At 49.8% G+C, this 13,024-nt stretch overlaps 1 protein-coding gene across 5 annotated transcripts in view; it reads right to left on the bottom strand.

The window, feature by feature from the left end:
* The window catches only part of LOC149341964 (uncharacterized), a 262,364-nt gene that overhangs the window by 160,670 nt on the left and 88,670 nt on the right, over window positions 1-13,024 (bottom strand). Inside the window, exon 1 of one of the 5 annotated variants that reach the window (XM_089544269.1) lies at window positions 11,952-12,098. The exons of the other annotated variants lie outside the window; for them this stretch is intronic. The gene's annotated coding sequence lies outside the window, so the exon portion shown is untranslated. Of the gene's footprint in view, window positions 1-11,951; window positions 12,099-13,024 lie in introns of those variants that run through there. 5 annotated transcript variants of the gene reach the window in all.

The raw sequence follows: 13,024 nt of genomic DNA on the forward strand, positions 1-13,024 counted from the left end.
TTAAACAACCGTTATCTTCCATTTACCGGGTTTCCGTGCGAAGCTCACGGAGAACAATCCGGTTCCCACATCCTCGTCCTGGCACGGCTGATTGCGCGTCAATGTCAGGCGAAGTGTACAGCATGAAGTGACCGTTCAGCGGCCACTTGCCCCAAATTTCTACAGCCGAAGTGACAGCCGCCGTCGGGACAACGACGGACACGGCACTCACTGCCAAGGCAGCGTGGAGAGAGAGAGAGGCAAAACGGTTCGCACACAGCAGACACGAAAACAGAGCCAGTGTTGCGCTTCGCTTTAAGCAATCCCACAGGTTGACCACACCAAGAGTACTTCGATTACGACGCCTTCTCACCGCCTTATAGCCAGCGCTCTGGCGCTAAGACACAGCACGCGGATAATCGTTATCGCGCCCGCGAAAAAACGAAACCGCGTTGTGCTAATGAACAAGCGCGCGCGAGGGAGAGGGGACAGCGCGCGACACAGTTCTCAAGGTGCAGATAACACCGCGTTCGCCTCACTCGCTCGCCCCGGCTTATCAACGCGCTCGCTCCGCATTGTATGTAAACACATACGCAGTCGGTGTCCGAGCGGCCGGCGCATACGCGCCTAAAAACGGACCGCAACTAGTTCACATCCTCGAACGGTTCCCACGGAAAACTTTGACAACTGTCGCCCGCCGACGGGCCTGCTCTGCGTGCGACCACAGCTGTCTCTCCTCCTCCGGTGTCCATTTCGCTCTTTCCCTTTACTCTCTCTCTCTCTCTCGCTCAGGGGATAATGACAGTGGCGCGTTCGCACTGTAGCGTCCGTTTTCTTACGCGCGGGGCGCGGACCGTAATTTCGAGCCTCCGTTAGCGGGTGTAGGCCACTCTTGATCGCCGTCGACACGAACTGGGCATAGCAGAGGCGTGACGCACCGTGGCAGCGATAATTATCGCCGCGACTCTGCCGCACCGACAGGACCCCCTCCTCCTCATTTCGTATTCCATCGGCCGCACTGTGATCGGGCGCGCTGTGCGGCACAGCGTCGACGCTCTGGTTTCCGCGCGATATGACACGTCAACACCGTGTGGTTGGTTTTGGAACGCGATAAGCGAGCAACAATCGCGGGACAGACCCAGGTGGCCGGATGGTGGATTTAATGAGGAAGACAGGTATAGTCGCCCTCGTGTTGTTTCTTCCGTTGTATTAGGAGCACGCACGCCCCCGATACGACAGCCGTCTGAATAGAAGAAAAATTAGTACGCCTCGACATGTAGAAAGAAGGAAGGGAAGAGAGAGAGAGAGGGACACATTAGAATCGTTACTGCTTGATCGGGCGTTGAGCCTTTCAAACTACGGTTGAGATCTGTTCAATATTTTGGTTGCGCGCATGTCTCTTCCGATTCCCTCGGCGTGCTTCCGACACACGTTCTTTCGCACCTGCACTCACTTGTCTGAAGAGAACAGCACGGGCCACTCGTTTATTCCACATACTTTTTTCACTCTTTTCGTTTCTTTTGTGTAAAAGCCTCGTGTGTTCGAAATGCATTACGCTGAATGCGCGCAAAAGTGGCTGAAAATCTCCGAGCAGAGGACGCAAAGAAGACTGAAAGTAGGTAATAGCGCTAGAATGTAGGATATGGGAAGACACATACACTGACGCGCGCGAAAACCGGCCCAAACAGAGAAGTTCTCGACCAAGACAGTGAGAATTCCTAGCTAGAGGACGGGCTTTTCTTTTTTTTCCTTGTCATGCGCTGCTCCGTGCATATGTCACATAACGAAACAGGTTGTCAGGTGGTCAGCGCGGAAACCGCAAGGTCAGTTTAAGCTCTGCCAAAAACTGCTGGATTGCAACATACTTGCCGGTTAAGGCAAGGTGAACGGTTACAGCAACGTCTCCGCGGCGCACCAGTCTAAAACAAAACGAGAGTTTCGCCTACGTCACGTAGTTACTGTGCCTCTACAGAACAGCAACGTAAAGACAGAGACGACATAACGAACGCAGCATCACTCATCACAAACATCATAAATTGGACGGTGATCAGGTAAGAGTCGTAAGCCTCGATGAGCCCATTATACAGGGAATTCCATTCGTGTCTGCAACAACTTTAGCTTTTGGCTATCGCCAAGGTTATCTAAGTACGGCGAAAGGTAGTTTTATGGTTTTATGGGGTTTAACGCCCCGAAGCGACTCAGGCTAAGAGGGACCCCGTAGTGAAGTGCTCCGGAAATTTCGACCACCTGGGGCTCTTTATCGTGCACTGACATCGCACAGCACACGCGCCTCTAGAATTTCGCCTTCATCAAAATTCGACCGCCGCGGCCGGGATCGAACCCGGGACTTTCGGGTCAGCAGTGCCATAACCACTGAGCCACCACGGCGGCTAAGTACGACGAAAGAGCGCCGCGGGAGTTTTCTCTGTTCATCTCCACAACTCCTCCCGCGCCGTTTCTCCTGACTTGCAAACGCTATATACGCACCGCACAGAGCAAATGTCGTAGCTGTGCTTAACAGTACAAGCACACAAGATAAATCACGTGTCTCGTCAGTGCGAGCGGCTACACTCGAAATGAATGCCCTATTCAGAGAATGTTCGACAGCGCAAGACACACACACAGATATATACAAAAAGTGGCGGCCCTCTGGTCTCAAGTACTCAATGGACACTTACTATGGCGCATCACTGTGTGAAGCACGAACAGGCCTTCCGCGAGCAACGCTTTCGTAATCCTGCACGGAGCGCTATACGGCCTCCGGCGCGGCTCCCAGACCAGACGGACGTGTCGCAACCACTAGACTTCCATGCCTTGACTGGCACGTGTATGGAAGCTCGCGTACTCTATCGCTTGTGGCCACAGGCAGTCCGCCGCTCTTTTGCCTTTTCTGCGCTGGCTTGTTCTAGTTTTCTTTATTTTTAAAGGCCACACTTAACAGGCCGGGCCAATGCCCTGCACTCCGCGACAGCGCGGGAAAGATAATTAAAACGAAACTCGATCCCGCAGATCCCAGCCGTCTGTCCCCTCAAAAGAACATTACGCTGGAAAGCACTTGTGAGTCTACAGCGTGCAGACTGTTGCGTCGTTTCATAATCTTTTTTGAAGTTCTTTAAATGTCCTCGTATTAACCGCTTAACTTGTCTATTTTACTGCGGATAGACAGGAGGTCCTCGACGTCCACATCTGGAGTTATATTTATGGACCGCGGCGTACAGCCGATGAGACAAAAACGAAAAGAACCCATGTCGTACACGGTCTGACTGCCTGACTCCATCTTTCGCTGTGAACACATTAGAAAAAAATCATACAGAGCTGTGACAAGTAAGCACATCTTAGTTGTCACGACCCACATGGTGCTCGGTGGAAACGCATGTCCGAGTATACATTTATGAAAGCCACTAAAAGAACAAGTTTCAAGCTCGCAGCTATGAATGAGCAGGACACTGTTAATGAAGGCGTTTTCCGAACAATAAATCGCACAGCCAGCGAAGTCTGAATTGAACAGAAGTCATTCGGTTGCAGCATAGTAAGATGCTGGATTAGCCTGGCTTTTTTATAGCACGTATAAAAACAGCGCTGAAGACAAAGGCAGTGGAGGTAAGCCGTACTTGTTAGTCCTTTCTTCGTGCTCGTCCTGAGCGTTGTTTTGACACACGTCACAAGTAACTGCGTCAGTTGAAGTTACTTCTTTGACAACGTTAGTAGCCTATACGTTAAGCTCCGTTAGATGTGATCTAGAACTCAATAATAATATTTAAATCTATTAGTTCAGCGCGCCGAGTCAAGTCGCTGAAAAGAAGTGTGGAAGGGCTTGTGAGGTAATCAAGTCCAACACTCTCGGAGAAAAACTTTGAAAATTGGAAAATTGTAACATACTGCTATGGAAATATTGAAGGTTATGGTCCATTCTTTTGATATGTAGCAAAGTATTTTCTTTAAAGCGTTTCCATCGATCGCATCGAACAGTTAAGACTGCCACAGGAAACCAACGGGGGACGCTTCTGAAGTCAGCAGAAACGTCAGTAGAAAAAAAAATGTAAGACTGCCGTGAAGTGATCTGCGGATATATTGATTGTCATAGTGAAATATGACATTATATGAAAAAAAAAATGCGTTCATAAACGGTTTATCGCTCAAAAATGATTTTGTCCAGAATTGTTAAGTATGAAACATTTAATCTTTTGTCCTGTGGTTCCTTGTTCGGCCAGATAAACATGAGGGATTTCGCACTCAGGCGTACATCGCGCTCTCGACTCACGCTTTTTCCGCGCTGCGCGCAATAAGTCAAAGGTCTGAGCACTTAGCAATGCTGACGCAAGTCAGCCATACATACACCAGGCAGCTGTCGACAGAGTTATCGACCTCCGAGAGGCACAGATTGCAGCCTATCGCGGCAGCGCCTGTTTCCGTCTCTTCGTTACTACAGGCCCCGCAGTCGGCCGACCGAAACTCTTTCGTTAGAGGGTCGAGCGCACCTGACTCGCGATATATAGATAAGAAACGCAAAAGTGGAGCTGGAGATAGCGAGCGGTATCGAATGTCGAGGAGTTGTAGGTGGACTGCGAGGGCAGGCACTCGAACCGCGCACGACAGCAGGTGCGGAAAGAATGGGGTTTAGCAGCGCGGGGAGAACAGCGTCGCGAAAGAGCTGCTGCCGCCACAGCGATGTGTTTTTCCGTCGGCTGTGCATAGATTTGCTCGACAATGGAACAAAAACACCTGGCCGAGGACTCGGGTCCTCGATGACGCCAGAAATTGGAATTGTAAGCGACAGAAAATTTAATAAAGCGGGGAGGAAGAGGGACAGGTACGCGAGAAAAAGTAATAACAAAAAAAACGAATGTTCCGAAGACACTCTGAGGGCAAACAGAAATTGGCCTGTAATCGATAGGGTAGCGCGTTCTAATCGCCGGGGGACCACCCTCACCGAACACGGAGCTTCTATATGCTATAGATGAGGTCAATAAACGAAATACAGGTGTCTTCATCACCGGGTGTAACCATGTATACTTGAACCTAGCAAAGCGGACTACGACAGCGCTTCGCTTTCGACAAGGCGAGGGACCCTGAATGCATGCGACAGCTGAGACAATAAACGACGACGATATCGTTCTGTCAACGCGAGGCTAAATTCGAGTGTAGGTGACGTATACAGGGAGTGCCGGGTTCGCATTTCTATGCCCTATTAAACAGCCCTTTTCGTTTCTCCTCGAGCAGCTACCGCGTCGCCCAACAGCTGCTTATTGCGCTGCATAAAAAAAAAAGGTAGAAATACAGATGAGGGGGACAAACATTACGAAGTAAACCAGAACAGAGCAAGAACCAGGCGATCTCATGCACAAAAAAAAAGGGGGGGGGGGGGGGGGGGGAGAGAATGAGGTAGGGGGAATGAAAGACACACGGTTTGCGAAAAGGAAACGCCGACGTGTACGCGGGAGGTCCTCTTCTAAAAAAAAAAAAGAAATGTCGGCACTTTGTCATCCTCCCGTCTCCGGTCGGGCCTGTTTCGGAAAACAATGAGCGATTTATCCTCGTCCGTACACACACACCAACACAAGAGGGCAGCATTTATGTGGGCGAGGCAAAAAGGAGTAAGGGTATACAGACCCATCCGCCGCCGCACACAACACACCATCCCTTGCACAATAAACCGCAGAGAAAGCAAGCGCGGTGCATTTTTTTTTTTTTCGTTTTTCGCTGCTTCTCGTACATTTCTCTGGGCTATCCACTCTTTCAGCCCCTCTTCAGCACGGTGCCCCGTTTTTCTCTCGGTCGCAGGGTGGAGGGATCGTCCCCACCACGGAGACAAGCTCCTCTCCTTGGATTCGTTTGTTGTGATTCGCTTCTGTCCTCTTTCTGGGGCCGCCTCTTGACACGCACAACTCTCGCGCATAGACCCGGGCTCTCGCGAGCGCACTCACTCAGGCTTTATAAGGAGGCGCCGCTTAAGAACAAAGACCGAGGAGCAGCCAGCGGGTAGGGCGTCTGAAGGGGAAGCAATGAAGCCTAAAATACGACCTTGCAAAGGAGACTCCAGGACGCCCGCCAGGGGGCGAGGGGAGAAGCCCCGCTTTCAAGTCGCGTAAATGAGGCGCACAAGCCCTGCCTTTCTCTTCGGAGCGCTTGCTTTTCCAGAGAAAATAGAAAAAAATAGAAACCCTGACATGTACGCCAATGTGCTACGCTGTGGACGTCATGAAATCACGAGCCCCCCTCCGCCTCCCCTCCCCCCGTGACGTGAGGTTCCTTCAAAAGCTTTGAAAACTACGAGTACTTTTGTGCCTGACTTGAATGAAGACAGCACAGTACTGTATACAGTCGAACGTCGCTATAATAAGACGGCTTATAACGAAATAATGGCTATAGCGAAGGAATGACGGTTCCCCTTGGAAGCTCGGTCAGCACGGGCTATAACGAAGCTATGGCTATAACGAAGTAATCGCCCGGTCCCTTCAACTTCGTTATAACGAGGTTCAACTGTATATATCAGCAGTCCTCGTGACCGCTGTATCAGAGACCGGATACTATACTAAATAAAGGGAGGGCTATGAAACTTATCTCAAAATATCTCGTGGCTTTTGACATTCGCAGCGGCATTGTTTCAGACAGCTCTGCGCGCGACATCTATCGAGCACTTGGAATAAAAAAAAATGTTAACTTGCAACAGAAAAAGCCGACCATGGCATAATAAATTATTGCATTCTCCTATAGCGCGCAACACGACCGCTCTTTTCTAAAACGATTATGTGTAGATTACTGAGTTGGTCTGATGTTAGATCGAGTGAGTGAGTGCTCTGGTGAGGAATGCATAATGCAGAGGGAAATTTTGTTTTTGAACGGCGAATAGGCAGAATGTGGCAGCGATAAAAGGTCTAGCGTCGCTATCGGAAAAAATCCCAGCCGTGCTCTCGGCAAACGAACTGCCTTTTGTGCGCACTGCACAGCTGTGGTGCCCTTTACGCGCAGCAGGGTGACGTTCCCGTGCAGCGAGTAAAGCCTCGAACCGCTGCTGATGGCGCGCGCAGACTCAAGACAGTATATATACTGCACTGTGGACTGCTCGGTCATGTACAAAGATAAATTAGTACATAAAAAAAGATTATTTCCATCAACAGAAATAAACGATATGGTAATAACCTTTCGCATGCCATGATCACAGAAAGCCATAAAGCACAGAATGGATGTATGAGTAGTATAGGTCGTCGCGGGCTATTGTCCATTCGCGCCCAGTGGCAGGCTGTCTTGTTACCCCGCTTTCTTTGAACACTGTCGACACGACCAAAACCTTGCCAGTGGCAAGCAGGCGTTTCACTGGTGATACCAACAATCCCGTTAATATATATCGGCTCTGTTAATAGATGACGATCTAGCCTGCCTAATCGTTGTTTGCAAACCGCCTGCCCAATACACTCTAAGCAAGAAAGGGGTAAAAAGAGAGAAAGCTGTCGTCCAGTGCACTGCCTTTAATGAAAGGTAGCGCGCCAGAGGACAAGTTACTCCATTTTACTCCCATACAGGCGTTTTCGTGTTCAGAGTGTAGCAGCACTGCTGCTAACGGTAGCATATATCGAAGCCCTTCTGTGTATACAGGCAACCCCTGCTGACACTGACGTCCCACATAGTACACGTATACACAACCGCGATCTCAGCAGGATGCTCCACATCCGGCGTGGTTGCCGAGAGGAGCACGCGAGTTCGTACCGCGAACGTCGGGAAAAGCGAGCACGCCCGCGCACATTTAACACATATGGAAAGAGAGTTCTAGAAATCGGCAGGCGCCGCGGTGTTTGCATTCAGAAAGCACCGTCATCGATATTTGGACGCGGTCATTCCGCACTGCGTCGGCACGACAGCACACTGTCCATTTTCTTCTTTTTTTCCCCACTTCGTTTTTCCAGTTCTTAAGTTTCTATCTTGTCATCAGAAGTGCGATCCTCGCTGTAGTGGGTTTCTCGACTGCCAATGACTGTTGGTTCCTTTCGCTGATGCTGGGTTTCTCAAACACGAATGATGGTTAGTTTTCTTCGCTGATACGGCTGTTGATCTTAACGTTTCCAGAACCACTCTCTCTTAGCGTATATCCTTATACGCACTGAAATGGCATGATTTAGGTCTATAGTCCATAAGCGCGTAATCGAAATCGTGTCACGCAAATACACTCTAAACACGAATGCGCCCATATGGGAGTAAAAAAGGGAGTAAAATGTCATCTAGAGTACTCCCTTATATAAAAGGGAATGCGCACAAAAAAAGAAAAGAAAAATGGAAAGCGGCGGAGAAAGTATAGCAACAACTGCGTCATTTACATTTCATACCGCGCCCCTTTGTTCGTAAAGTGGCGCTTTTTTCCCTCTCCCTGACAAGTCATCCGTGTCGCAGGCTGCCAGCCGTCATTGGAACGCACGGGATATTTACGCCTCTGCGCGTGAATGCACGCCGCGGCTCTCGTTTTCCTGCCGTACGCGGGCACGTCTTTTGGCAACCCCGGTCGCGAACTCTGCGTCGCGCATAGCACAGCATTCCGCAGATACCGACAAGCGAGCTTCCCATGGAGGCAGGTAATTGATCTCCATGCTCACGGCATTCTTCAGCACCCGGCAAAAAGCCGTGGTGATTAGCTTGCGCGGTTCTCGTCAGACCCCGCGTACTTTATGCTGCACATCTGTCTTTCGCGGCGTTTCTTTTTCTTTAATGCATATTTTCTACAGCCACTTAAAACCAGATATTACATAGCGTACTCCGACGTCGGCAACTTTTTAGTGATCGCCTAGCAACAGGGGAACTCTGAGCAGCGTTCCAAGTTAGCTGCTTTATCGAAATCATCTTTACATTCAGAGCTTCCAGATAATTCGCATCCATCTTAAGAACATTTGAAATTTTTTATTTAAATAGGAGGAAGAACAAGAACTAAATACAAGTCAGACGACAGAACAGCCCACAAGGGCGACGAGGTCGCATTAAACAAAGACGTTTAAATAAGTTTATAATGATGTCATTTAAACGCTTAAAATGGACGCTTAAATTAAGACGTTCATATCTGCAGAGTCTCGGGCATGGGGACGGAACGACTCGAAGAGCGCAGGAGAAGACGGGAGTATATATCCATGCGCAGTCTTTGACCAAAAAATAACAGCAAATAAATATCGCGCACGCGCAAGCGAATCTGGAGAGAGCGAGAGACGAGTCAGTATGCAATAAAAAATAAATGAGGTGAAAAAGAGAGAAACGCAGATCCTAATGAAACACGGCAGAAAAAAAAAGCAGAGGCTAACAAATTAGCGCAATAAAAATTGGAGGGGGGGGGGGGGGGGGAGGGTCTCCGCCTTAGGGATATGACACGATAGCGTAATGGATTTAAGTCCCATTTATGCAGAAGGTCATTTTACATTTCACACTGAGAGATCCCCGGGAGTCCTCATACCACTCCTGGCGTAGTGCAGCAACGGTTAAGCGATGCACCACTGCCCCGCGATGGCAGGTGCTCCCAGTGGTGGGCCCTCTGCGACCCAGGTTGCTGTTTCGGAGTGACCAATCATTAATTTAACTGCCACCTGCCGCGGTCGGGAGGTTGTGATGACTACGCAAGGTCACGTGACTTAGACTTAGGTGACCCACCTGCCTCCTATAGGTTGCTTGCTCGCGATTTTTTCGCTCACAACGCCGGCACCGGATTTTCTGGAGAACGGAGCCTTTAACGCTGCCGCGTTATAAGGGCAGGGCGAAAGCTGCCCCAAACATGCACAACCAACTCGCCTGGCAGCATGCCTTAGTGAAGCACAGCCGCTTTCACTGCTGCGTTTTGTTTTTCTTCCGTCAAAGGAGAAGCGATGACGAAGGATCACTTCTCCGCGCCCGAAGGCCGCGGAAATGTTACCAGGCCGCCACCCATACATCGATTACCCTTCCCGGCGTCTCCGACGCTCCGGGAGGAGGGCGACCGAGGTTTCAATTAGCAGCGGCCGCCACGCGTCACCTTTCGTCACGGGGGAAGAACGCGCGACCCTTCGGGGCGAGGAGAAGTACGCCGGGTACGGGTAGAAGGCAGCCTCTGGCCCAGGAAGACAATGGGCGGGGTTGGAGGAAAAGACCACGGGCAGACGCGCACAGCGACAACGCGATCAGTCAAAGCAGCCTCCCATGCAGCAGCAGCAAACACACATCGGCAGTTTCCACGCGAGCCTTTCTCTTCGTACACGGTGAATCATAAAAAGAACCTTGTGCAGTATACATGAAACTCGCCTGTGTATGCAGTGCACAGGTGCAGGAAGCTTCTAAAGCGGAATATAGTCTGAGCAGCTGCACTCTGTAAGGTCGCCCATGTGTACCGCTACCTGCCCCCTGAGGCGGCCTTGCTCACGGCAAGCAGCGCATGTGGGTAAACCGTATCTACTGCTTGGGCGTTTCGTTGGTAGAGAGTAAATTTTTATCGGCCATTTCTCAGTCTTAGTCTTCAAAATTTGCCCGACTCTTTCGTCCCTGTTGCTTTCGTCGTTGGCGGTTTTAAATCTATATATAATTTCGAACTTCTTCCCACTTTTTGCGTTCTAAAAGTTCCCTGCGGCGAGACTGAAGATCAGAGTGTGCCTTAGCTACACCCATTTTCTTGTTTTTGTAAACTCTGCGGAAACAAATAAAACTGACAATAAAGAGAACACCCCTTATGAATAGCGCTGCGAGACGGGTCACGATGTTGGGATAAATCGCCTTGTATATAATTTCTCTCTCTCTCTCTTTCTCACTTCCTTTCTACAGTTACGTAGCCTAAGCACATTTTGCGCTCAAGCAAAAAAGTCGCAGCACCCCCACCTCGTACTGTGCTTCTTTTTTATGTTAGCATGTTTTTTTTTCTTCGCACCGGATATACATCTCACCCCTGCGAACGCGCGCGCGATAATCTCAGCATTTCGCGCAGCACAATGCGCAAACAAGACTCCGTGCTGCTGACCGATATCACGCCGGCGGAACAGAGATCACGCGTGAAAAGGGGCGTGTCTCTCTCTGGGCGCGCGCGAGAGAGGCCCCATTGTCAAAAATTAAAACTGACCGCCGGCACGAGTTCATTAGGGGACACGTATAATGGGCCGGACGCAATTTCCCTAACTCTCTCGTACGCCCCGGATGGAAGATTGCAATGGGGGCCGGCAACGGGAAACGAACCAGCGAGCTACTGTTGTATTGTTACGCAAGAGTGCCGAGCGATCATCGTCGGCAAGCCTGCGAGTCAAGGCCGCCGCTCCGAAACGCATAAAACAGGGCGTGTATAATTTTATTTTTCCAGTGCGCGTGATACTGAGACACGAAAACGTTCCCCAGCACTTTCGCTTACCTGCCTCTCCGGCAGTTCCTGTTTACTTAAGGGGCAATCTTCCAATTACGAAACCAGGTAGTTTAGGAACGCCTGTACTCCGCTACTATGCAGCGTTGCAGACTCGCGTAATCTAAAGCCCCTTTAGCGTAATCTTTGCACACACTGGGCAATGCGTCGATGTGCGTTCATTTGCAGCTCTGCGTTAATCTCGATCGTCGACACGCGTTTCACCAACGTTTTTAAATATACTTATTTAAAAACGTTGGGTTTCACATTATACTCTTCAGCTATTGCAGCATTTATGCCAACTGGCGAGTTTCCGCAGTAATAATGATTTTAAGAAAGCTATTATAGCAGAGACATATGCGAGTAAGTACTCCAAGGGCAAAGCAAAAACACTGTAAGCCACGTATGCAGAGTAGACCTCAGTCGACCTCTGGAACAACACGTGTTATGCTCAAGCAGATGTTTTTTTTTTCGTCTGTTCGCATACAAACGAACAGAACCAAAAACATGACTTCGACACCGGCCACCTGTCAGCCAGCGTTCCGTTAGCTCTGCACTTCTTTGCGGTGACATAACGGTGCAAGGCCGGTGAGAAGATAACCAAAAGAAAAAGACGAGAGAGTGCAAAAGTAAAGTACCGCCGTCGCACGCTTACCCGTGTGGCAGGCATGGCGGGCACGTACTCAGCAGGTGCTCTCTCGACGCAGACGACCGGCGCACAGCGCGCGAACGCAAGACTATCCAGAGCTGCAGACGCGCACTCACTCGCGCGTTGCGCTTCTCTTCTACGCCGCGGCGAAACCGCCGCGCGGAGCCGTGCGGCGCGACCGCGGCGCCAAAACGGAGGGTGCGTGAACTACCCGAAAGGGAGAAATGAGATCTGCTTCAGCGCGCCGCTCTAGAGACCCTCGGTGGAGGTCGGAAAACACTCATTGTGTGGAAGGATGGTTTATCGCTCCTGGCTTTAGCGTCAAGGTACGCTAATCTACGCTGATATGCATTCGAGAGGTATTTGCAGAGGACAAAAATGGAGGCCTTTTTTTTTTTTTTGAGGATAGGAAATGGTCATATCTCAGTGGACACCCGAACCGCTCCGTAAGGGGAAGGAAGGAAGGTGGAAGTGTAAGAAGAAAGAAAGAGGTGCCGCAGTGAAGGCAAAACATATATAGGCATGTATGCCAAAGCGGCAAGACTATGTACGCAAATTTACAGCAAGTGAATTATGTTTTGCACTTTTGCTGAATGTTTTGCGAATGATGTAAAGTAGGCAAATGTTTTATTTTTCGCATTTGACAGCACTCCAGGGAAGCCGTTATATTACAACACCAAGAGTGACTGCAAAAAAAAAAAAATCCAAGCTACTGATGCAAGCAGGCGTTAACCATGAGTAGCAGCAGCTCCTTTTAGTGGTTTCAGTATGTGGTAGCAGGTGCCCCTGCGGAAATAAATTGATACAAATGACCGCCAGAGACGAACGACCGCGCGCGTACGAAAACACTAGGATCACCCTCGTCGAATCTCATAGCGTAAAATTAGGATACACCAGTCGAATGTGACACGGCGCAAGTGTTATTATTTAGCTATTTTTTTTTATTTAAACAGTCGCGCCGGATAATGCACTGTTACAATCAAACTTTTCATTCATTCTTCAGGCGGTGCTCAATCCCTCGTCAAGAGCACGCATCAGCTAAATAAAGTTTCCGCGAACACCGCAGGTTCTGCTCTCTG

The sequence above is a fragment of the Amblyomma mixtum genome, chromosome 5, assembly GCF_055824585.1.
Source record: "Amblyomma mixtum isolate Tamu chromosome 5, ASM5582458v1, whole genome shotgun sequence".
Lineage (NCBI taxonomy): Eukaryota > Metazoa > Arthropoda > Arachnida > Ixodida > Ixodidae > Amblyomma > Amblyomma mixtum.